Source organism: Rhinopithecus bieti, unplaced genomic scaffold (assembly GCF_001698545.2).
Source record: "Rhinopithecus bieti isolate Rb0 unplaced genomic scaffold, ASM169854v2 scaffold_81617, whole genome shotgun sequence".
Taxonomy (NCBI): Eukaryota; Metazoa; Chordata; class Mammalia; order Primates; family Cercopithecidae; genus Rhinopithecus; species Rhinopithecus bieti.
This window is the reverse complement of record NW_016841754.1, coordinates 894,662-919,896: the sequence shown is the minus strand read 5'-3', so window position 1 is coordinate 919,896 and position 25,235 is coordinate 894,662. Positions and strand designations below refer to the sequence as shown.

Here is a 25,235-nt window from a genome sequence, read left to right as displayed (position 1 = left end):
AAAAAAAAAAAAAAAAAAAAAAAAAAAAAAAAAAAAAAAGATGCTTTAGTTGATTTATGGAGGCCATTTCATGAGAATGTATTTGGTATCTTTATACATCTCATTGAGTAAGTTTTTTTTTGCAGGACTCAGAGAGGCCTTCTCGGAGGAGACATTCAGTAGTCATGGAAAAGGCACAAGTTACCTTTCAACCCAGTTTCAGCAACAAATACGTACCACTCCACATTCATTCTGTTCTCATTGGAAACCATTGAAATTAACACATTTCAGTGAATTCCTATCCGAGCAGGTCTCGTAAGTGGCTGGGTGTAATAACTATCTATATGCCAGGAAGGCTCTTCTCCTTTCCAATCCCCCTCTCCATCAAATCTCTTTCTGCCAGTCCCAGGGTCAAGCTCTACCATTGGTGAAGTATTCTTTTTAAGTGTTAGAGTTTCATTTAATGCTGCCTTACACTATGAAAATGCAAAGAACTCTGGGAGAGGCATTATATTAAGCTTTTTTTCAGCTATTAATTCAGAGATTACTTCCTGGCTACCTGGAGATAAAGGGAGGGATCTGAGATGCCAAGGCCTCCTGAAAAGAAGGAAGCCCTTCTCTGTTTATTTATATTTGGCATGTGCTTTCGCATATTATGGATAAACAGAATATTCTGGAATGGTACCAACTCAGAAATCAGAGAAAAAACTGGCAAGGTTTCTAAGGAACCCGTGCATCATATCTGCATCTACAGTCTGGGGGTTCTGCTGGGGGTCATTCATGCTCCGCTTTTCTGTAGACAGTGGATAAGTGGTGACTTGCAGAATTTGCAATGGAACAATGAAATCTCATGTCATGGTGCCATATTTGATGGCTGCTAAATGGTCACCAATGTAATGGTCAAATTCCAAAGTCTGACTCCTAATTGACACACATGATCACCAATTTCAAGGTTAGAGGGCACTTTGGAGAGCATGTAGTTCATCTGCCAATTAAAGAACTGAATTCCATCTACGTAATAAATGCCAAGTGCTCTTCCAGCTTTTGCTGGAATATCTGCAGGGCTGGGGAACTCACCCATTCCATTTTCAGAAAGTTCTGAAATTTTATTCTTATATATTTTACAAAACTCTGCTTCCCTAAGACTTCTATCCATTGGTCCTAACCCAATATCTTGAGTTCCCACATAATAAGCTAGACGCCCTTTACACATGACAATTATTCAAAGAGCTGAAGACAACTATCATGTCTCCTAAGTCTTCCATGTACCAGAAATGGTGAATAATAAACACACTGCTTTTGACTTAAAGAAACTGTAGCACATTCTCAGCAACTGTTAGTTAATAAGGAGAGTAAAAATCTTGCCAGAGGTCTTCTCTCAAAGTGTAATGTGCTAATACAGCCGCCTGGCCAACCATGTCAACTTTGTCCAGCAGACATGGACATATATAGAATGTACCTGCCTATCTGAAAAGTTTGAAGAGGCTATTAAAACCATTCTTAATGACTTATTTCTTCCTTTCTAGCTATTTACATCTGCTATTTAGAATGAGTATGAAATAGAACATCTGAAATCTTAGACCTACTTACTTAGCCTCTGACGAGTTATAGGACACCCTCCCCAATCAAAGTTTCCATTGCCCGTCTGTGTCTTTCCAGAGTACTGTTGTATCTGGGTGTAGAGGTTGTGCCAGGAAGGAATGGACCCTGCTCCACTTGCACACAGATGAGCACAGGGTATCATTGGTGCTTGGAAATTCATTCATTTCTACTTTCACCTAGGTTGGATTTCTGTAAGTAAGATCTTTCATGCCATTTCAAAGTTTTACCTGGATGCCAGAATGTCAGCGAGAATAAAATACTTTTTTAAAAAAACCAAATGAGTCATTTGAAATATGAGAAAGGTTGAACTGCTATTCTTCGTCTCCTCACCAACCCTCCTACCCTCAATACACAAAAATGAGAATAATCAGGAATTCTCGTCTTCAGAGCATGGGGGGAAGGGATGGTAACATAGTCGCAAACACAGCATCAGACGTCGGATTTTGTGGTAAATACAATGGAAAGGTTCAAGGATTAGAACTGGCATGGATTTCTGTTGAAAGGAGAGCTGGATTGGAAATCAGGAAATTTAAGTTCTATCAGTTCTGCCATGTTGGCTCTGGGATCTTTGTCAGATCTCACAACTCCTTTCTCCATCTGTAGATATAATACCTTCCCTGTGTACTCCTGTGAGAAGCAAAAATAGCTAGTGGATATTGTTGCAAGATATTAATCTTTTGGCTTTTCTTTTTTGCCCTTCCTTGTTGGAGATGCTCCTCCTCAGTGCCTCAAGAGGAATTATGACTGGCATCCAAAAAGCAGAAAGGCAGGGAGAAGAAAAGAGTCTACCTTCAGTTTTGACTTCCAAAATGGTTGTGTTTTATACAGCATGTGTTTTGTTCACCATGAACAACAGCTTTGAAAGCCAAAACACTTGTTTTAAAGCAGTGGGTTTGGTTGAGACAAGAAAGTGCCGTTGAGAATCAACAGGAAGATGTTCAAAGAGCAAAGCAGAGGACAGTCAGTCACCTACTGCTGAGGGTCGGGGGGAGTGGAGGTGAAACAAGGCCTGACCTTGGAGGAGGTCTGCAGGAGGCCCCAGACAAGGGGATCAGACCTGAGGGTCCATGCAAAATAAATGAAAATGGCCAAGGACTTTCCTTGAACAAATGACAAGTTCTGGAAGTCTCCAGACAAGGCATCACCTGTAACCATTTCTGTGATCTCCCTGTGTCTCTGGGCTGTGCTCTTCTCTCTGGCAGGTGAGGAACTTGCATGCATAGTTATGGGCACCGTATGCTGGAATGAGCCCACCGAAGTCAATACCCATGACCCAACAATTTGCTAAGTGCCCTCCAAACTGTTACATGTGAATACCCCTCTCTTTTCAGTGACCCAAGGCATTTATTTACTAGCACCCCACACTACCCAAAAAACTGATGAATCTAGACAATGGTGAAATTCACCCTGTTATGAAAGTTCTTGGGAAAGCAAAAACAAAAGCTATACAAATGGAAGGAATTAAGAAACAAATATGGAAAAAAATTATTTCATATTTCTTAAAGAAAAAAAAAACTAGCCTCTTTGGCTTTTACAAGAGCCTGGCTGAGATGTATATAAAATTTTATATCCAAAAATCTGCCTAATTCTAAATTTTACTCATCAGTTTTGAAATCAATCTAAAAACATTGTTCCAGCTTAATAAAATTTGCCCAAATAATGATTCTTAGTTTATCTACATGATTGGCAAGTGTTAACATAAATATATGTGCACAACCAAAAAGCAGATTAATAATATTGGAATCAAGTTTTCCTAAGAAGTACGGCTCTTTCTAGTTAATGTGACATTTATAAACAGATCATGTTCTGAGTCCTTACTCTATATACTGGAGACATGAGGTACAAGGTGTTAACTTCAAACCAAACAGCATAACACAGGAGCCTTCTTGAATTTCTAGAATCTCCCCCAAAGAGGAACCTCTGAACTTCAGTAGGATTTATGCAGAAAATGGGTAAGTGGTACCAGAAGAGAGAAATGACATGAGCAAAGGTAAAAAGGCAGGAAAGGGTTAAGTGTTGAGGAAATAGAAAATTGTTGCTAAAACTGCTTCTCCAAAATAGTATTCTGGAGAAGGAAGCCATATTTCTGACCCCGTATGGCTTGGGCACATCTGAGTGCTAGTAGTTTCTTCAGGACATCCAAAGACTTGTTAGGTTCCGGATTGAATTTAAGTCTCAGGTTCAACATATACTAATAATTGGGCTCTGGGCAAGAAATTTGTCCTATCAGAGCTTCAATTTTTTCATGTATAAAATGGGAGTAATCTTTGAGGTGGAGATCTTTTGTCAACTATAAGGCATTAAGGAATACAAGGGAGGGTTATGTGATATTAACTGTATATGGTGGGGAAAAATACCTTTGCCAAATGGTGGTATGATTATAAAGGATCTTGGAATAGAGATGCATGAATATATTGTCACCCGGGCTATAGTACTCGTCTTTTAGGCAGTCCAAATAGACTAGGAAAACAGCCGAAACAGAGTATCTCTTGTCCAACTCAGTACTGGTCTGGCTGGGTTCATTTTTGACATTACCTTGCAGGTAGTAAATGGGAATGTACCTTCTAAGTGCTACTTCCTCATCCAGAAAAACTCGCTGTCTCTATGGCATGGGAGTGTCTAATACTTTCAGAATAAGTCTTCCTAGAGTCTACAACTTAGAGTTTCCAAAAGTAAAAAACTGGCTATGTTTATAAATCTATTTCAAAGGATCTGGGTAATTAGTTATTAATTAGTCACAGCATACTATGGAGGAACCATCAGGTAATGGTTAGCAAATGCCTATTTGAGCATCTTCTGTATGCCCAGTTGTCATGGATTGTGTAAAAGTTTAAATTGTAAGCACTGAATTGTTCAGTTTAAAATGGTTAATTTTTTTTTTTAATATAGCCAGAGTCTTGCTGTCGCCCAGGCTGAAGTGCATTGGCGTGATCTTCGCTCACTGCAACTTCAGCCTCCTGGGTTAAAGCAATTCTCCTGCCTCAGCATCCCAAGTAGCTGGGATTACAGGCACCTGCCACCATGCCTGGCTAATTTTTGTATTTTTAGTAGAGACAGGGTTTCACCATGTTGATCAGGTTGGTCTTGAACTCCTGACCTCAGGTGATCTGCCCACCTCAGCCTCCCAAAGTGCTGGGATTACAGGCATGAGCCACTGTGTCCGGCTTCATCTCAATTTTTAAAAAGGGAGAGAAAAAGAATTGTAAGACTCGCATCTTCCCTCAAGAATCTTATTGCTACAGTCTGATCAAGATGACAAGACTTACCTTCAGTCATCCAACAGGTATTTACCAAGTGTGCATTTCATCCTGGACACACACATAATACCAAGTAATGTACAAACAATGCAAAGCACTTTAAGGTTATGTGCTAAATTACATTATGTGCCAAAAAGTAATGCCTAGAATTAAAGGAAAGGAGTGAGTGCTGGCTTCTTGAAGGAGATACAGCTGTTCTGGCCATGGAAGAGAATGCTATGATTGTAAATAAAAAATGAAAAAAGAGAGCCTGTATACAGAAAGGATGACAAAAGGCCCCAAAGTGACCCTAACATGGAGTGGAGGCTAGACAGCAAGGGTTCCACCATGATTTCAATGCTCTTCTTTTCTAAGTCAGTTATAAGAAATGCTATCTAGAATTCATCAAGACATTTAACAGAGTCATTCGCAAGATGGTAAAACACAAACTGTGTGAACAGATAAATTCTCCAGTGCCTGAACAATCACAGGATGTCTACCACTGTATCAAATACCAGGCTATCTGGGAGGATCTAGATAGATCTAGATTCACAGTTATCTAAAACTGTGATGCATTGCGGGAAGTCAGGGACCCCAAAGGGAGGGACTGGCTGGAGCTGTGGCAGAGGAACATAAATTGTGAAGACTTCATTTTAATATGGACATTTATCAGTTCCCAAATAATACTTTTATAATTTCTTATGCCTATCTTACTTTAATCTCTTAATCCTGTTATCTTCGTAAACTGAGGATGTGTGTCACCTCAGGACCACTGTGATAATTGTGTTAACTATACAAATTGATTGTAAAACACATGTGTTTGAACAATATGAAATCAGTGCACCTTGAAAAAGGACAGAATAACAGCAGTTTTTAGGGAACGAGGGAAGACAACCATAAGGTCTGACTGCCTTTGGGGTTCGGCAAAAGAGCCATATTTTCTTCTTGCAGAGAGTCTATAAACGAATGTGCAAGTAGGGAAGATATCACTAAATTATTTTCCTAGTGAGGAATATTAAGATGAATACCCTGGGAAAGGAATGCATTCCTGGGGGGAGGTCTATAAACGGCCGCTCTGGGAATGTCTGTCTTATACAGTTGAGATAAGGATTGAGATACACCCTGGTCTCCTGAAGTACTGTCAGGCTTATTAGGGTGGGGAAAAACTCTGCCCTGGTAAATTTGTGATCATACCAGTTCTCTGCTCTCGAACCCTGTTTTCTGTTGTTTAAGATGTTTATCAAGACAATATGTGCACCACTGAACATAGACCCTTATCAGTAGTTCTGCTTTTGCCCTTTGCCTTGTGATCTTTGTTGGACTCTTACCAGTAGTTCTGTTTTTGCCCTTTATCCTGTTCCCTCAGAAGCATGTGATCTTTGTTCTGCTTTTTGCCCTTTGAAGCATGTGACCTTTGTACCTACTCTCTGTTATTATACCCCTTCCCCTTTTGAAATCCTTAATAAAAAACTTGCTGGTTTGAGGCTCAGGTGGACATCACGGTCCTACTGATATGTGATGTCACCCCTGGCGGCCCAGCTGTAAAAGTCCTCTCTTTGTACTCTTTCTCTTTATTTCTCAGCCGACCGACACTTATGGAAAATAGAAAGAACCTACGTTGAAATATTGCGGGTGGGTTCCCCCAGTAGTGCTGCTGGTTCTGAAACGTGTCCTGCCCAAATTGTCATTATCACAAGCTTGGCTGAAAACATAAATGGAATCCATGATCAAATATAGGGTTGACCGTGACACTGGAAGAGAATACTCACACATAAGATGACAGATGGAAAATCTATAAAGAGATCTTCTGGCTAAAATGTTGGCCAGATTGGATAAGATGGAGTAAGTACAGATTAAGGCACTTATTTCTGGAAGAAAAAAAAAAAACTATCCAAGTACAGTCATGAAAGGCATGGCTTAAAAGCAGTACAAATATTCATTGAGAGGGAATGTGGTTTTAGTTGACTAATAGTAATCATGTCATCCCACTTCCAAAGGCTAATAAGGGGTTCGTCCAGTTCTGCGTGCCTCATATTAGGAGGATCCCCATCAACTGGGAAAGCCTCCAGAAAATAACCAGGAGGGTAAAGGATTTTTGATGATCATTTGAAGAAACTGATTACGCATCATTTGGAGAAGATAACACATGATCGCCATGTGCAAATATTCAGACGCTGGCAGATGAAAAAATGACAGAACAAAGGCTGATGAACAATTATTATAAAGACTCCAATTTTACCTACATTCAAGAAAGAACTTTCTGACAATATGTGTAAATGAAATGTGTTTCCATTAAGTTGCCTGTCATTGGAGGTGTTAAAAATTGCCCCTGAATGATGGTTTGTATGGAACACTGATTATCGGATACAAGATTATATTTTCTTTTTCTTTTCTTTTCTTTCTTTTCTTTCCTTCCTTTCTTCCTTTCCCCTTCCCTTCCCTTCCCTTCCCCCCCCCCCCCTCTCCTCCCCTCCCTTCCCTCTCTTTCTTTTCTTTCCTTCCTTCCTTCCTTCCTTCCTTCCTCCTTTCCTCCTTTCCTTCCTCCCTTCCTCCCTTCCTCCCTTCCTTCTTTCCCTTCTTTCCCTTCTTTCCTTCCTTTCTTTCTCTCTCTCTCTCTCTCTCTCTCTCTCTCTCTCTCTCTCTCTTTCTTTCTTACAGGATCTCCTTCTGTTGCCAGGCTGGAGTGCAATGGGGTGAACACAGCTCACTACAGCTTCCAACACCTGGACTCAACTTATCCTCCTGCCTCAGTCTCCCGAGTAGCTGAGATGAGACAACAAGAACATGCCACCATGCCTGACTAAGTTTGTTTTTAACTTTTTTTGTACAGATGGAGTTTCGCTTTGTTGCCCAAGCTTGTCTCAAATTCCTGGCCTCAAGTGATCCTCCCACCTCAGCCTCCCAAAGCACTGGGATTACAGACATAAGCCACCACATCCGGCCTGGGATAGTACTTCCTAAGGTCCTTTTCAGTGCTGAGCTCCTATGATGAGAAATACAGGAGAATACTGTAGACAGAAAAAATTAGTCTTGAGTTATTTGGGTCTGATCTGGAAGAAAAAGAGAGTATAGGTATTAAACAGGAGAGAGATATGATAAAAGTTACAACTGAAGGCCGGGCACAGTAGCTTATGCCTATAATCCCAGCACCTGGGGAGGCCAAGGCAGGCAGATCACCTGAGCTCAGGAGTTCGAGACCAGCCTGGCCAACATGGCAAAATCCCATCTCAACTTAAAATATAAAAATTAGCCAGGTGTGGTGGCTGGCGCCTGTAATCACAGATACTCAGGAGGGTGAGGTAGAAGAATCACTTGAACCCAGGACGTGGAGGTTGCAGTGAGTCGAGATCCCGCCACTGCACTCCAGGCTGAGTGACAGAGCAAGACTCCGTTTCAACAACAAAAAATGTTACAACTGAAGACAGTTCTAGCAGAAATTGTCTTCTTGGAAAGAAGAGAAAGAGAAGGACTAGAACCCAGGAAGTCAAAAATGAGGCTGTGGCAGTCATCCAGTTGTGAGACAACAGGGTTTAGATTGGGTCAATATTAATAGGAATAGGAAGAAAATGTCATAATACATAACATAACAAAAGATGACAGGATTTCCTCATTAGCTATTCACAGGAGATGGGGTAGGGGTGTAAGCTTTGCTTGCAGTCTGGGTTTCTCTGTTCTCAGTAGAACTTCCAGTAAATATTGAACTTAGTCCCAATAAGTGACTGAGACACTGGGTGTCTCAATGTATTTGTTTGTTAAAATGATTTCCAAACAAACAAAAAGTTCATCAAAAGGAAAGCTATCTGGGATAATGCAAAATACTCAGATTTTGAAGACAGTTTTATCCCAGGACTACCTCTTGCACAGCAGCCTTACACACAGGTAGAACAGGCAGACTCATGCCAACTTTAGAAATTCCAGAAATCCTCTCCTGCCTGTACTTGCCCAGGGGTGTCTCTATCTCCGTTTCCTCATCTCAACAATGGGGATAGGCCAGGCATGATGGCTCATGCCTGTAATCCCAGCACTTTGAGAGGCTGAGGCGGAAGGACTGCTTGAGCCCAGGAGTTCAGGATGGTGAAACCTTGTTTGTACAAAAATTATAAAGATTAGCTGGGTGTGGTGGTGTGTGCCATAGTCATAGCTACTCAGGAGGCTGAGGTGGGAGCATCACCTGGGCCCCGGAAGTAGAGGCTCCAGTGAGCTATGATTGCACCACTGCACTCCAGCCTAGGCGACAGAGTGAGATCCTGTCTTGAATAAATACATTATAATTAAAATTAAAAATGGGGATAATGTTAGTACATAGCTCACAGGGTTGTTGAGAGGAACAAATGAGTTAATATATGTAATGTAGCAACAGTACACGCCTGTAGTCCTAGCTACTTAGGAGGCTGAGGCGGAAGCTGAGCCCAGGAGTTCAAGGCTGCAGTGAGCTAAGATTACTGCACTTCAGCTTGTGTGATGGAGCAAGATGACCCTGTTTTAAAAAAAAAAAAAAAAAAAAAAAAAAAAAAAATTGGGTGGGGTGGGGGGGGTAGAAAAAAAAAAAAAAAAAAAAAAAAAAAAATTACGTGTGTGTGTGTGTGTGCGTATACGAAGAAGTTAGAACAGCACTGGCACAAAGCACCACATAAATGTTAGCTATTATTATTACTACTGCTGCTGCTGCTATTGCTATTGTTGTTATTATTATTATTATAATAAAATGGCTCCCAAGGTCAGGTGCGGTGGCTCATGGCTGTAATCCCAGCACTTTGGGAGACCGAGGCGGGTAGATTACTTGAGGTCAGGAGTTCAAGACCAGTCTGGCCAACATGGTGAAGCCCTGTCTCTACTAAAAATACAAAAATTAGCCGGGCATGGTGGTGGGTGCCTGTAATCCCAGCTATTCAGGAGGCTGAGGCAGGAGAATCACTTGAACTCGGGAGGTGGAGGTTGCAGTGAGCCAAGATTGCGCCACTGCACTCCAGCCTGGGCAACAAGAGTAAAACTTCGTCTCAAAAGAAAAGAAAAGAAAAGAAAAAAAAAAGAAAGGCTCCCAATGAGGCTTCAGTGACCAAACTTCCTTGTTTGCCTGAGACTTCAGTGTTTCCTAGGACACAGGACAGTCCCAGGCAAACCCTGATGGCTGGTCACCCTAAGGGGCCTCAAAATCCTACATTACTCACTCCACTAAAGGTTGTTACTGAGATGCAAATGTTATCAGAAGGCTGTTGGATGCACTTTAAACCATTAGCATTCCTTAACAATATATAATGAGATCATCAATTTAGCAAAACTCTGAGAACGTGAGCTACATGACAGATACATTCTGATGGACAACCAACAGTCAGAAAAAGATCAGAGCTTCAGGGTGTGTCCTGAGCACCCAAGGGCTCCAGCAGGGCGTGAGGCATCTGGCACAATGGGGTGGGAAGTGGGGCCAGCATGTCCCATGGGGAGGAAAGAAAGAAAAGAGAAAACACCGTCCAAGGGATATAAGCTGTTTCTCTCTTACAATTTCATCAAATTTCATACAAATTTCAGTGATGAAATTTCATCAATACAATTTCATCAATCTCTTCAATATTTCCTTATGGAAGGAATATTATCACTCTGAAGGACAGCAATTCTGAGTCTTTTAGAAAACAAAACCTGAGCAAATTCTGGTGTCCTGTGCCATAAATCCTGGTGTGACATGTGCTCACAGCCTGAAATTTGATTTCAGTCCAATCCCCTAGGGAGAGATATCGGATGAAAAACATTCTGTGTATGGTCAATGTGAAAAACAAAAAAGAGCTGTCCTCAGGAAAAGCAACCCCATGAAAAGAATGGATTAAACCGGATCCCCAGAAGGAGAGCCCTCCACAGCCTGCAAAAGGCACTTCATGGTTGGTAGTGTCATCCTGTAACACAGGGTCACCCAGGTGAAACAACAGGGACGAGGCTACGCAGGCAACAGAAGATGGAAATAGAAGATGTCCAGGGCTTGCTTGCCTTTCAAGATCTGCTACTCTGTAAACCTGCAAAGCAGTAGTTCTGGAACTTCTGAGTGCAAAGAAGAAGCACGTGGCGTACTTATTAAAGATACTGCTCCCTACTGCCCCTAGTGGATCCTGAGTGGAGTTCTAGAAACTGCATTCCTAACCAATTTCCCTGGGCGGGGAAGTTGGGGGGGGGGGCGGGATTCTACTGCAGAGTAGCCTGTGGACCACACTTTAGGAGTCGCTGCTATAGGAATTCTGCATCACACACAGACTAAGTAACTTCAGAAACAGATCCCAAGTGGCCTGAGAATGTCTATGCACTTTTTCAAAAGTGCTGCTGGAAACGTTTACTGCAGGGCTCCCTTGTTAGGGAGAAGGTTCTTTCACTTGCAAAAAGCTGTGAGGTCTTCACGATCTGGCAGCAAGGCTTCTATTTGGGAGTGGACACTGCCAGTTCCACTTGCTTCTTCTGAGCCCACCCAGCACTTCCTGCAGGCACCTGCCCTGGAGCCCAGCAGAGAGACAGATAAGATCAGATTTCACTCACTATTATGAAAATGTCTATTTGTTGGCTGATAAGTCCCTGGTTTATAAAAACAAGCAGCAGTAGCTTAAAAAGGGAGGAAAAGGCAAACCAGAGTGCAGAAATGGCATACTGAGGAATCTTGGCTGAGGCTGCCGGAGGTAGGTGAGGGCATTCTGGTGTTCCACTGAGGAGATCAGGCCTTCAGGAGACCAGTGACTCACTTGGCGGCTTTCTTGGGTTTTCAGTTTTTGGCACGCATAAGGCAATGTGGGTATGGATGATAGTGTCATTAGTGTATTTATTGCATTTGGACTGGTTGCCTTAAAATTTCATGAGAAACTAGGAACAAACCAGGTGTCATTTTTTTCTTAGAGATCTACATTTAAAAAGCTTTCCTACCCCAAAGCCAGCATTTCCTAAATGAGCCTTGCAGTTTAGCTGCAGTCAAAAGGCAGTGGCATCACTAACAAAGGTGTAAATTATATAACCTGGGACAGGTAAGCAAAAGGCAGAAGACAGCCACTCCCACTTCAGTCTTGAATGTCCCTTTCTGTGCTCTGACCTGAAGGTCCTAAAAACAGTTCAGAACAGGCACAGTGGTTCATGCCTGTAATCCCAATACTTTGGAGGCCAAAAAGGGTGGATCGCTTGAGCCCAGGAGTTTGAGACCAGCCTGGGCAACACAGGGAGACCCCCGTCTCTATAAAAAAAATACAAAAATTAGCCAGGCATAGTGATGCATGCCTGTAGTCCCAGCTACTCAGGAAGCTGAGGTGGGAGAATCATCTGGGCCAAGATTGCGCCACTGCACTGCAGCCTGGGCGACCGAGTGAGACCCTGTCAAAAAAAAAAAAAGTCCAAAATGACAGATATAATGGAAGCAGCAATTTCTGCCAAGGGCCAGGTACCCCTGGGGATTTGGAAACTACTTGTTCCCCTGCCCCTGGCTACAGTGCGGCATGTAAGTGGAATGAGGTGTGACTGGGAGGCATTCATTCTCGGGATTTAAGTCCTCCACTTCTCCAGCTTCTCTCCTCCACCCTTCTACTCTGCAAGCACACAGTTTAAAGTAATAATTATGAGATCTAGAGAATAAATGGAAAGATAGTACCTTTGCTTAAAGGTAGGTGTCATTGGTATCTACTTCCTGTCTTTCCTGCTTTCATTCATTCCCCTACCTCTTTCTGCTTGCTCTCTTTTTTGGTCTTTGGTCTTTTTCTTTACCTGACCTGCTTTCTTCTTTCCTCTTCTTCTCCTCTTATCTTTTCTCCCTGCCTTCCTCCTTCTTTGCCCCTTCCTCTTTCCTTCCATACTCTAATTCAATTAACACGTATGATACCTGTTGCTTTCAAATAGGTATCAAAATAAATAGGTAACAAAAAAAAGAAAAGTGCTATCCTGACCTAAGAGGGCTGACACTCAATTCAGTCAACACCTGTTTTGTGAGCTTCTTTTTGCCAAGCAAGGCTACAGGTATTTCAGACATGTCATGAACTAAACGGAGTAAGCATCCCTGCCCTTATGGAGCCTAGTAAAAGATACAGAGAAGCAAACAAGGGGTTAAAATGCAGAGGAAAGCACCAAAAGTTCAGACTACGGAATTATGAGAGGCTTCTGGCAGGATGTGATGTTGAGTCAAGCCTTGAAGGAGATGGAACAGTTAGTTCTGTAGGCAAAAGAGGACACATATGCAAAGGCACATATGCAAAAAGCACAGTCCATTCAGAGATCCAGCAAGTGGGTGATGTGGCTGACGTGCAAGGATGGCTGTGAGAAACAGGAAGAAGCCGAGGCTAAGGTCCCAGCAAGGGCCATGGTGTCAAGGTCCTGATGTGCCAAGGAAAGGCATCTGCAATGGGTTCTGAAGGCCATGGAGGACTACTGAAGGGTTTCATATAGGTAAATAACATGATCAGATTTGCATTTTAAAGAGTATTCTGGCCAGGCGCGGTAGCTCACACCTGTAATCCTGGCACTTTAGGAGACTGAGGCGGTGGATCACTTGAGGTCAGGAGTTCGAGACCAGCATGGCCAACATGAAGAAACCCTGTCTCTACTAAAAATACAAAAATTAGCCGGGCATGGTGGTACACGCCTGTAGCCCCAGCTACCTGGGAGGCTGAGGCAAGAGAATCGCTTGAACCGGGGAGGCAGAGGTTGCAGTGAGCCGAGATGACACTCTAGCCTGGGCAACAGAGCAAGACTCCATATCAAAATAAAAAATAAAATAAATTAAAATAAAATAAAATAGAAAATAGTCTTCTGAGAGGAAACCACTCCAAGAGAAGGACTGGAGAGAAAGGGACAAGGCGAGAGAGATAGAGATGAAAGAAGAAGTTATTTCCATCATCCTAGTGGGAGATGAACCTGGGAAGATATTAAAAAAACTTCTGCCCCTATACATACAGAGCCATTATTTTTATTTCTCAATAAAGGCATCCTAATGTACATTTTTAGCCTTGTTCCAAGATGCACAGTTTCTATAGAGACAGTCATATGTCCTTTCCTGACTTCACGGACGCCTGCTCTAAAGATCTCTATCAAAACTAATGGCCCATGCCTCAGGCCCTATGGAAAATCTTCTGGCAGTTTCACAAAAAGTTAAATAGAGAATAACCATATGACCCCACCACTTGACTCCTAGTTATATCCCCCAAATAACTGAAAACAGGAACTCAAACGAATACTTGTCCATGAAGTTCCCGGCAGCACTATTCACAATCACCAAAAGGGGGAACAAAACTAGATGCACATCAGCAGATGAATATGCACTATCTATCCATAAATGGAATATTATTCAGTCATAAAAAAAGGAATGAAGTACTAATACATACTATGACATGGATGAACCTTGAAACATTATGCTACATGAATGTTTGACTAAAAGGTCACATACTGTATGCTTTCATTTATGTGAAATATCCAAAATAAGTAAATCTACAGAAACAGAAAGCAAATTGGTGATTGCCAACAGTAGAATGAGAAGGGAGTGGGCAGTAACTGCCTAATGGGTACCAGGTTTTATTTTAGAGCGATGAAAATGCTTCAGAACTAGATAGAAGTGGTGGTTAGACAACATTCTGAATGTACCAAATGTCACTGAATTGTTCATTTATTTATTTAGGTTTTTGAGACGGAGTCTTGCTCTGTCACCCCGGCTGGAGGGTGGAGTACAGTGGCACAATTTCACCTCCCTGAAGCCTCCATCACCTGGATTCAAGCAATTCTCCTGCCTCAGCCTCCCGAGTAGCTGGGACTACAGGCTAATTTTTGTATTTTCAGTAGAGACGGGGTTTCACAATGTTGGTCAGACTGATCTTGTACTGACCTCAAGTGATCCACCCACCTCAGCCTCCCAAAGTGCTAGGATTACAAGCATGGGCCACTGCATCCTGCCTGAATTGTTCATTTTAAAATGGTTAATTGCATGGTTTGTGAATCTCACCTCAATTTCTAAAAATTAAAAACAAAAGCTAATAACCAAATGCCACCCTCTTCTTTCCCCTACCCAATTCCCCCTCCAATCAATCTCTGATGACTGAAGTGCTAGAAGGCTGGCATTGACTGAGGAAGCCCTCCAGAGCTGGCACACAGTCCCAGATGACCACATCTTCCAATTTCTCTTAAGGATGCTAAGAATTTAAAGGAGCCAAAGGCATCAGAAAGGTCAGTGAGAAGAAGTTTCAGTGTGCTCCTTTGAGTGATGGAACTTGACAGGTTAAGGGAATGAGATATATCATAAGTCAGGGCAATAAGATGAGGTCCAGGCAAGGGGAGACATGGGAAGAAAGCTTAGCTCCCACCGCAGCTTAGCTCCCACTGCAAGTTAGCTCCCACAGCAGAGGCCGGCCCACAGGCTTCAAGGAAAGGAGCTTGAAAGATGCCTGCAAACTGCAGCAGTTGGCTTCTGCCACAGATGCACCTCTGTTTCTTCCTAACATAAAAGACTAATGAGGAAGCTGGAGTCCTCTGCACAAAGAAGCTGATTAAACCTCCTTCCTCTGGTCTTCGAGAAGGAGGCTTTCTGAGAGAACCTGTCTAGTAAACAAAGCTGCAAAAAAATTCCTTAGGCATCCTGAGAACTGAAAAAGGGCTTTGTAGGGCTTGGAAAGCAGCAAGGCATAATTGCACAGCCTGGAAGCTCTGGGTATGAACATCAATTCTGCCATAGACTGTGTGTCATTTACCTTCTCTGTGCCTCAGTTTCCTCAACTGTCAAATAGGGATAATAACACCTACCTCAACTGCTCTTTTGAGAATTAAATGATACATGTATATATGCCATCTAGGGTATTCAGAACAGTGAAGGACACTATTCAAATTATTTAATAACTACTGTGATACAAATGTCAACTAATCAGAGTAAACAATGATCTAAACCATCCACTCAGAATGGAATCAGTCACATCCTACCTATGAGATGTATAAATAACATACAAAGCAGCCCTGAAACAGTCCACGGCTCATAGAAAGCCTACAGTGGGGAGTAATGATCTGGAAGAGACAGCTAGAAATAGGATTCTGAAGGTTATTATTTCTGCAAAATACAGACTACTCTTTGATAGCTCTAAGACAGACAGACAGAGCCATGCACAGTCTAGAAAAGACTCCAAAGGTCCCCCTTACTTAGGGTCTCCTCTTTCTCTGTCACTTTACCACACTCTGCCTCTGTAGAGAGGTGATCTCCAGAAAGGGTGGCAGAATGGATCCTGTTTCCCAGATGGTTAAAAGGAATGCACAAAGAAAATGTAAGTATGATTGAGGTATATTTAAAACTGGCTAATAATATGCCTTAGAATACCAGAGGCTCCAAATAACGGGACCCAAGAAGCAGCTAGTCCAGAACTTAATGGGCTGCCCCAGAAGGAAACAGGAGCAAATGCACCAGAATGCAAATCAGTGCCCTGATTCCTTCATCAAAAAAGGATTGTGACAGGGGCAAAATGTCAGCTGAACTAAAAGCCTGTTTTATGATGTAATTGATTCACGTTCTGGCATTGTTACTCAAAAACATGTGAAACATATTTCTGGGAAGAAGAGTGAATTTCAGGGAATCATGTGAGAAGGATGAAAACCGGTTTCTAGCTTTCTTTGCTCATTGTTTTGCTAGCACGGTCTTCAACCGTTCAGACTGGGCTTAACGAATAGATGAATAAGTCAGAGAATGGCTTGTGGAGAAAAGAAGACTGGGTATATGTTTACGGAGAGGAAACTGAATACTAGGTGGGGTATTAGGAGCAATTTCTGTCATAAACCTAAGAAAATTAGGGATGACTGAGCTGAGATGAGTGATTTTGTCCTGACACAGAAAATGAATATGAAGTGGCTCAGTCATCAACAGTAGGAATTCAAAGAGGAAATGGTGGCATAAATGTGAGATCAACACATTCTCAGGATTCTTCCAGTGCAAAGGAAGCTCCCTCTTGGGAGGCAATGGCTCCCTCCTGCCTACGGGATCTGTCCAACACCTGATGGTGTGAATCCCATGGCCATGCCCGACACCAGCAGGTCCCCATCCTTATTCGTGTGCCAGTACCTCGCTTACTCCTTCTCTTGTTCTGTTTCTTCATTCAGCCTGCCATGCTCTCCTTTTGAGCCCTCCAACCCCTCCCTTTCCTGTTTTAGGATGAGAGTCTAGAGTAGGACACTTGAGTTCAAATCTTGGCTCCACTGTCTCCTAGCTGCATGACCCTAGACAAATCACTTGACCTTTTTTTTATGCCTAGAAAATGTGTGATAAAAATATCTATATCAGAAGGTCATTGTAAAAATTAAGGGAAAGAATTTGTGTGGAGCACTTAGAACCATTTTGGCCCTGATGGTGAAACAGACTCAGGGAGGTAAACAATTGTCCAAATCCAAACAGTTAGTAAAAATGGAAAGCATTGTAAGTCCAGTTCTTTTTACAAACATAAAGCCCATCCTCTTACTCTATGCTCCCTCCTGGTGGTTTCAAATGCACGGATCTCCTCCTGATTTCACTCTAAGAATTTTTCTACTAGGAATGTCTTCTATTTCTATGACTCTTATAAAAGCTGTCATCTCTAGCACAGTATTGGAAATTCCATAGGTACTTGTGAACTTTTCATTTAGATGCTCAGAAAAGAATGCATCCGTAAACAGTCCTTTGGTAACACACTGACAAACATGTTCACCCCATATGAAGGCCATCAATAGATACATCCAGGATTGATTTACAAAGCTCAGATGTCTTTACAACAAATTCAATCTGTCTGTTGAACAAATATGTCAATATATTTTCCCAGTAAGAACTTAAGGAAGTCACCCAGATGCCTCCCATCTTAACATGAATGACCGTGGGGATACAAGGACACATTCCTGTGGAAGGGATCAGCCATCTAACTCTTGCGACTGTGACCAGGGTCAGCAGTGTGGCCCTGAAGCAACAACCACAGCTTCACTATAATGTACACTCTGCCTCTACAACCTTCAGCAAGCCCCTCGTTCTAAACCAGGGTGGAATGGTTTATTACTACCAACGGAGACCGTCCTGGTCCTTCGTTCTTTTCAACATCACACAAAAATTAAGGCTATGAATTAATAGAGTAATTTTATTTAGGCAGAATTATTTCCAAGGAACGTTTCATAAGCAGCTCATGAAGAACAAACTGGGATGATTTGCTTAATCCTGTCATCCACAGGGAAATGTCTGAAGAGCAGATTTTATAGAGAAATTTTCATTGCCAAGAGTGAGAAAAACTAAAATATCTTTGTTCTGTTTCAAATTATTGTACCTTTATTGTCTGATTTCCTATAATTTGTTGTTTGTTTGTTTGTCTGTTTCCATTTGGCTTTAGAGATTAACATGAGAAGGTTCGTTTGCAGGGTTCATTCAAATAACTAACCTTGCCTGCAAAGTCACAGAGATTTTGGATATGGCCATCACAGACATAATGACTCTGATAATAATACAGTCGCTAAATTATGATCTGAACTTGGAAATAAAAGAGAAGAAGTTGAAAGAATCCTATTTTCAAGACAATATCTCCAAATATGTCCTTGCAAATGAGAACAAGAAGAAACAAAGACACTATATGATACACAGACAAGATTATTTCTAAATAGAATGCCTTTTGGCATTTTCTGTGACAAGCCAGCAACTTTTAAATAAGCCCCTCACAATTTCAGAGCTGCACCTGGTTTAATTACACTCGACATTGGCTCACTGGTTGGTGCAAACCATTCCCATTTTACTATGCACTGAGAACATCAATATCATAGAGCTATAGCATTCATTCACTCATTCGATATTAACTTTCTGTGTATCACTGTGCCACATGTCTTTTTAAATTCATTCTCTACCCTTGCATAGTTGGGGCTGAGGGAAGGAAGGCAAAAAAGAGTGGTAAGACTTGATCCTTGCCCTCTAGAGTCCTATGTTTGCAGAAATAAGATGCAGACACATGAAATGGTGAAGAAGCCATCCAAGGCTACAGGTGGCTAATGCCCAAGTGAATGGAGCAAATGCTGCTATGGGAATTCAGAAGAGGTTGGAAAAGCTGAGGAACCTCATAGAAGAAGTGGAATAAGAGTTGGACTTTGGTTGGGTGCAGTGGCTCACACTTGTAATCCCAGCACTTTGGGACTGAGGCGGGAGGCTTGCTTGAGCCCAGGAGTTTGAATCAGCCTCGGCAACATAGTGAGACCCCATCTCCACAAAATAAAAAATTAGCCAGGTGTGGTGGTACACGCCTGCAGTCTCAGTTACCCAGGAAGTTAATGTGGGAGGATTGCTTGAGCCCAGGAAGTCAAGGCTGCAGTGAGCCATGATTGCACTACTGCCCTCCATCCTGGGTCACCTCCATCCTGGGCCAACAGAGCAAGGCACGGTCTCAAAAATAAAAAATAGAAAAAAAAAAAGAGGGGGGTTGAGCAATTCAAAGTCTATAAAGTGTATAAAGAGGATGTGGGAGAAGAGATTCTCAAAAGGAAAGAGTAGTGTCCACAATTCTTGTACTTGAGACTGAGCATTGCTTAGTCATACAAACTGACAAGAGCAGGATTATATGGAAATAGCTGAGATACGGCCACTCAGGCCAGTGGAGTGGGATTTTAAAACACCTTGCATCTTTGATACACTTTTAGTACACATGAAACTATTAAAGATGATGCATTTTGATGTGACTGGTGAAGAAACTTATGATCCACACATACCCAAGGTCTTGTGCGTGAATGTTCACAGCAGCATTATTCATAATAGCCACAAAGTGGAAACAACCAAATGTCCATCAATGGATGAATGAATAGATATAATGTGATATATCCATGTAATGGAATAATATTTGGCAATAAAAAGAAATGAAATGCTGATACAAGTTGCAACATGGATGGATCCTGAAAACATTATGCTAAATGAAAGAAGTCAATCGCAAAAGGCTGTCTATTGTGTGGTTCCCTATGTACAAAATATCCAGAAGAGGCAAATGCACACACACACACCCTAGGACTGAGAGAGTTGGAAGGAAATGGGGAGTGGCTGCTAATAGGTATGAGTTTTCTTTTTGGGGTGATTAAAATGTTATAAATTGGTCATGGTGATGGCTGTAGTTTACCACTCTGAATATAGTAAAACCCTTGAATTGTACACTTTAAACGGCTGAATTCTATGGTATGTGAATTATATGCAGTGAAGCTGTTATTAAAGAAACAAACTATCAAGTGTTTACTCTAGGGAATAAGGTCTAGGATTGTAGGGGAGGAGGGAGACTAACACTACCACCAATTTTTTTACAATCAATATAGCTGAGTGTCTCATCATATTCTGGCTCTTTTAAGAATACAGGCCTTTTAATTTCCAGCCAGGTGCAGTGGCTCACGCCTGTAATCCTAGCACTTTGGGAGGCCAAGACAGTGGATCACCTGAGGTCAGGAGTTCAAGACCAGCCTGACCAACATGGTGAAGCCCAGTCTCTTCTAAAAATACAAAAATTAGCCATTAGCCAGGCGTGGTGAAGCATGCTTGTAATCCCAGCTACTTGGAAGGCTGAGGCAGGAGAATCGCTTGAACCTGGGAGGTGGAGGTTGCAGTGAGCCAAGATCACGCCACTGCTCTCCGGCCTGGGCAACAGAGTCAGACTCCGTCTCAAAAAAAAAAAAAAAAAGAATATAGGCCTTTTAATTTCCTAAACCTGCTAACCCCAATTTTAAATTCCCTTTGATTAAAAAAAAAAAAAGTAGAGTGGCTGGGCATGGGTGTGTGGGTGTATGTGTGGTGTGTGGGTGTATGTGGTGGGTGTGTGGGGGTGTGTGGCGGTGTGTGTGTGTGTGTGTGTGTGTGTGTGTGTGTGTCCCTTGGGAATCCCTGATAAATATATTGTGTCCAATCATTTCTGACCATTCCCTAGATTCCTCTTGATTCCTGGAGGAATTAAAGTTATTGAATTTCAATTCATTCCAACAACCATTTATTGAGTGCCTGTCTTGAGGCAAGCAAGGGTAGAGTAAGGATAGGGAGATGAATAAACCAATTACATTTTATTTAAAGAAAGACATTCATACTTCAAAGTGCTTACCACCCCAAATAAGTGGACAGGAACCTCAAAGAACAGGGAAACTAAGTGCTGTGCACTGTCACAAACTCTCGAGCTGACCAAGACAATAATTTGACCCAGTATTTCTCAAAGAATTTACATGAAAGTGATTTGGGGAGTGTTTGCCAAAAATATGAATCCTCAGCCTTACTCCAAACTAACTGAATCAAAGTCTTCTAAGAGGGAGGTCCCAGAAATATATATACTGTATTTATTTAACGTTAACTTCACTCAATCCCACAAAATCCTTTCAATCTACAACACTGAGATGGTTTGCAGTGATTATTAGGCCTGGTGTAAATAACTAAACCAGCATTTCCCTAATTGTATTCTGCAGTATACTAGTTATTCAAGTACTTAATAGGTATTCTTTAAGGAAAAAAATGGGTTCTGAGATCAAGTAAGTTTGGGATATCTTTGGGTTAAATAAAATTTAATTGGTTTATTTATTGCAGAATGCTAAGAGATATTAGTGGGTTATTGGGTGCTGTGAATCTTTTGAGAAAGGGACAGAGTATGGTGATTATAAAGCTTATTTGACTAGGAGCCTGTTTTTTTCACATGTATCAACAGGCACACTAAATTAATGGCTAGAAACTCATCTACCACATATAAGAAGTATGAGAGACTCTGGAAAATGTTACAATCTACTTCTAAATAGAAAAAGAAACATTTAATGAAAAAGGATAATACATGGCAAGCTTCCTCTGTAGTTTCCAAACAGGGCATAAAAGGGTATATAAGGATGGGTATAGGCCCAGAACGGATAGAGCCATAACCCGATTATTCGGCAGCAAGTTCCTGGTCACCGGGAGTCCCAGCTGTCCAGAACGAAACTATTTCATGATCTTGGGATGAAGTCAGTAACTTTCTTAGCCAGAAACCAATGGCTAAAGGATTGAGGACTTCAATCCTGGACCTGGCTTCTAACCTGAGATCCCCAGGGTCAGCAGAAAAGATACCAGAAAAAATGGCCTAGTTTCCCAATCTCAGTGGCATCACTGTCCAACCAGTCAGTCACCTAAGCCAAAAGTGGGAGTTCCTCTTCCTTTGTAAGCTAATTAGTCATTAAACCTGATGCATTTATGACTTAAATATTTTTTCAGTTCACCTCCTCCTCTCTATCCCCACTACTACTGCCCTAGTTCAGGCTTCCATCAGCTCACACCTGTACTATTTCCACAGCTTTCTGTTTGGACTCCCTGCCTGAATTCTTCCTCTCCTCAAATCCATCTTCCACCCTGACCAATGCACAGCTGATCAAACCACTTTCCAGTTTAAAATTCTGTCAATGGCTCCCAATTACCTACTGCAAATAATTTCTCTCACAGTATGTTCTGCAAAACATCAATACAATGTGTGATCACAGAAAAGGGGCTCCTTTCAAATAGGAGGCTAGGTATTTTTAAGTGTAGGTACAATGAAAAGAACTACCTATCAGTGTCTGATCTGTTCCCAGTATAGCAGACAGGTCCAATAATTGCTTGGAGTCTAAGGACCTCGAGGAAGGCCCAATCAGTAAACTGGGAAATGCTTCCAAAGTCTATCAACATCCTTGATTAGAGCATCTCAGAAGTCATTTAACACAAATGCTGATAGGATAATGGACACTTTTTATACTTCTAAAGAAATGATATAGTTTATAGCCACAGCCTGCTGAATGTCCTCCTTTTCTGCAGGAAGGCAATCTGGAACTTCAAAACTATACATCTTCCATTAAATACATGGAGGTGAGGCTTTGTGTTCACAGTATCTTTGCAAGCTCTAAATTAGGAACTGGAAATTCGAATACCCTAAGAATCAGATGAATCACAGCTGACAAAATTCTGGCTGAGTTTCCAGAACAAGGTGTCCCATGCATACCCTTCCCCCAACTTCCTCAAGACATCTTACAAAACTAGTCACTAAGTTAGACTCAAATCTTCCACATTTGAATTGGCTGCTGGCTGGCATTTTGAAAGCCAGCTTCTCTATGCAAATGCAGCACTCAAATGAAAAATCTAACAACTAGTTGTACATCTTACAGCCAGAACATATTTTAGTTAAAAGCAATATAAATCAAAACATTCATAGAATCTAGATTATGCATTTCTCATTCCTTTTCTATCTTATTTGTATCCTACTCTTTTTTTTTTTGCTTTTAAATTTTGGGGTAAATTTACCTACCTTGTATTTGGAATGTGGGATGAACAATTTTTTTTTTTAGCTACTTTTATGCCTGTGTAATTTCAAAACCGAAGCAGAACAATATCATATTTACCAACATACTATTCAATCTTTATAAAATCCTATTATAATATCTTGCATAATTTGCATAGTTCTTTATATTGTAGCTCTGATTCAAGGAGTTTAACACACACACATTTATTCAAAATATTACAGCTGATGAAAAGCACCCATAACAAATGGTAACAGTGTACTTCAGTTATAAGATCTGCCTCACCCTTCTTATAACGCTGCACTCTACACTAGGAATAATTTAAGAATTTGAGTTATAAAAATTAGAAATCAATTTTAAGTAGATTATTTTATGTCCTTAAACTGTGAAAATGAAACAATACAAACAGTGTTCATATAATGTGTATGGTAGCTTAGATTTCATAAAACGCCTTACATATAAAGACTCATGCAGTATCTCTCCAGTGAGTGTCTCTGTATACCATATGCCAAGCACACACCCTCCCAGGAGTAAACATCTGAACCTTAGAATCTTATCAAAATAAAACACAACTGAGACTCATGGCAATGATTTTATTCCTTATTACTGGAATTGACTGCTGTGGCCATTGGCACAGTTCCGTAAGCCTAAGGACCAGCTCTCACCACTGAGAACAGCCTGGCTCTGACCCTGCAGACACTGCTAAAAGCAAGGAGAAAATCTACTTCCCCTTAGTTCGCCTTACCTTAAGAATCCTGGCTATTCAGAGAGGTGAGGCATCTGCTGGCTGCAGCACATGACCACCACTACTGCGATCAGTCCCAGGGAGGGCAGTGAAGCAAAAGGCCATCATGAGCATCACCAATGAGAGCACCTTCTGTTTCAGAGACTGGAGGTGCATGCTCTTCCCACGTCCCAGTGATGGGTCACGTGTCCCAATCCTTGGCTAACTGGTCCACCAGTCAAGGGTTAGTGCTCTTTCTGCACTCAGGATTCCAGCATCTAGTGAGTGCATGAATCTGCTCCCTTCTACATTGTGCAAGTCTTAGCAATGGAAAGAAAGGGCCTTGATTATATCCATCCTAATCCTGATCACAGCTTTCAGAATTCCACTAGTTTCACTTGTTTCCCCAAAAGACACTCCCCAAATTTCTAATTAAAGCATAATACATATATAGAAATGTGCAGATATCATACATGTACATCAATGGATTTTCACATATTTTACACACTGTGAAACCAGTAGCCAGAGTTGATTTTTAAATAGAGACACGTGGGGTCTGTTTTAGCTTGACTAAAAATGGCAAGACTTGGCCTCCAAGCTACTATCATCCATGTAAAGGAAATGCTCCTCTCAGCATTCCTACCCCTGCCCAGTCAATATATCTTTTAATAAGGAGGCGTCATCAGAACTGTAAAATCTCACATTGCTAATCCCTGTTCCCCCCACTCCTCTCACTGTTATATGTGGTGGGAATCACAACGTGATGACATTTAGAGAGATCCTGAAAATTATTCTGGCCTGGCCATGACAATGGAGCACATCTAAGCCACAAGTTGGTCTCATTCACACGCTCCTTTATCTTCTCATTCTCCACAGAGGCCTCTGGGTATTTGAAGGCAATCATGGAAGCCCTCTTAGCTTAGCTTCTCAAGCTTTCTCCACAAAACTAACATTTAAATCTTTTATTTGCTCCCATTGCTGGACATTTTGTTGAAGTGCTCAAGGTCTTCATGAAAGCAACAGTACAGAAATGAAAATCCAGGAGATAGATTGCAGAGAAACTATTCCCACACATGAAAGCCAACACACATCTCCAGTGGAAGATGACCAACAACAGCTCCTTTAGAGCTTCACCTGCATCTTCAGAGGTGTGCTTTAAAGGTGGCTTCAGGCTGAGCGTAGTGGCTCATGGCTATAATCTAGCACTGTGGGAAGCCAAGGCAGGAGGATTGCTTGAACCCAGGAGTACGAGATCAGTCTGGGCAACACAGTGAGACCCTACCTCTACAAAAAAATTAAAAATCAGCCAGGTGTGATGGCATGCACCTGTAGTCCCAGCTACTCAAAAGAATGAGGTGAGAGGATCACTTCAGCCCAGGAGGTCCGAGGCTGCAGTGCGCCGTGATTGCACCACTGCACTCTAGACTGGGCAACAGAGGAAGACTCTGTCCCAAAAAAAAAAAAAAAAAAAAAAAAAAAAAAAACTCTAAATT

General features: G+C 41.6%; 1 protein-coding gene across 5 annotated transcripts in view; it reads right to left on the bottom strand.

Annotated features, from left to right (window-relative positions):
• Positions 1-25,235, bottom strand: part of CACNB4 (calcium voltage-gated channel auxiliary subunit beta 4) — a 273,041-nt gene that overhangs the window by 107,865 nt on the left and 139,941 nt on the right. The window lies entirely within an intron of this gene.